The 1402-nt window shown below is 39.7% G+C and overlaps 1 pseudogene; it reads right to left on the bottom strand.

The window, feature by feature from the left end:
• Nucleotides 1–388: 388 nt before the first annotated feature.
• LOC100471511 lies at nt 389–767 on the bottom strand (annotated as a pseudogene).
• Nucleotides 768–1402: the final 635 nt, after the last annotated feature.

Raw genomic sequence — 1402 nt, 5'->3', positions numbered from 1 at the left:
TGTATGCTTTAAAATGGTTAAAATGGTAAATTCTGTTACATGTATTTTATCACAATTTTTTAAATGTCAAAAAGTATGAAGGACGACATTTATTTTTGTCCAAAAGAAGATGGAATTTTAATCAATCAGAAACTGAAACAATTCTTTCCTTCCTTCTTCTTGGATTTTCTTTCCTTTCAGCTTTTTTTTACCCCTATATAGTATAAAGCTATCCCTAAGTTCCTTCATTTGCATTACAGCTCCTGGATGCCATACCCTTTTATTTTCTTCTTTTATTTAAAGCAATTGAACCTACCAGTACAAGTCACATTATTTTTAACAAACTTTCATTTTGTTTTGTTTTGTTTTTATTTTTTCGCAGTTTATACTTTCATCTGACGATCAGCGATTAGTCCTCATCCACATTAACTGTGTGTAGATGTTTGAAAGTGGTGACAGGGACATAGGGAGCCAACGGGTAGAGCTTGTTTGCTGAGTCCTCGTCCTCGTTATGTTTTCTGGACAGCTGCCACATACAGATACAGTACGGAGCGTGCCTTATCCCTTTGGCCCACACAGCGTTGTTGAGCCTGGTGTCAGTGCGCACATCTGGAGTTCCCATCTACTCCGTGGGCACATTTCCGGATCTCTTTGAGCACCCGAGGGGTACACTTCTAGAAACCCACTCCATGGATGTGCTTGTGAACATTGATGGGGTTTTCTCTGGTCACTACCTCGTTGATGGCAGAATGGCCCTTCTTCTCATCACCCTTCTTTGCGGGAGCCATTCTGCCGGGCCGTGGTTGCAAAGGAAGAGCTTAACAAACTTTTATTCTAATAGTGCCTGCCTACCATGTGTCAAGAACCGTTCCAGGCATTTGGTAAACATTTTCTCAATTAATATAAGCAACAGAGGTTTTTAAATTAGAAACAGCAACGATATTGCTTGAGATCAATCTTTGAAAGGAGAAACCTAATTAGAGGTACCAAAGGTGAAAGACCAACAAAATGAATCTAATTTGGAAATCCTTATTTTCATCCTAACAGATGAATTCATTCATTACTAAAATGAAAATGTACTGAGTAGTTACCATGTGGCCCTGGCTGAGATGGCAGAATGATGTAACAGATTCTTCCTGAAGTCAATTTTCAGGGAACATTAAGAGTCATAGAGTCATTGAAACAATGTAATATTAGTCTACAGATGTGAAGAATTAAACAGAAGAAGGTGTTAAACCCCATTGGAGGGTGGGTGGACAAGAGCTTTCCCTACATTTCCGTGTGTGTGTGTGTGTGTGTGTGTGTTTCTTTCTGTGTAATACAAAGGAGTCCCACTGTTATACCATCCTTGGGGTCAGAGCCAGAGAACTGCTTGCTTAGTGGCTAGTCCATGATTCACCAAGTGTTTCTAGCACTGCCAGTA

Source organism: Ailuropoda melanoleuca, chromosome X (assembly GCF_002007445.2).
Source record: "Ailuropoda melanoleuca isolate Jingjing chromosome X, ASM200744v2, whole genome shotgun sequence".
Taxonomy (NCBI): Eukaryota; Metazoa; Chordata; class Mammalia; order Carnivora; family Ursidae; genus Ailuropoda; species Ailuropoda melanoleuca.
The sequence above is the reverse complement of the archived record's forward strand: the minus strand, read 5'-3'. Positions and strand labels throughout refer to the sequence as shown.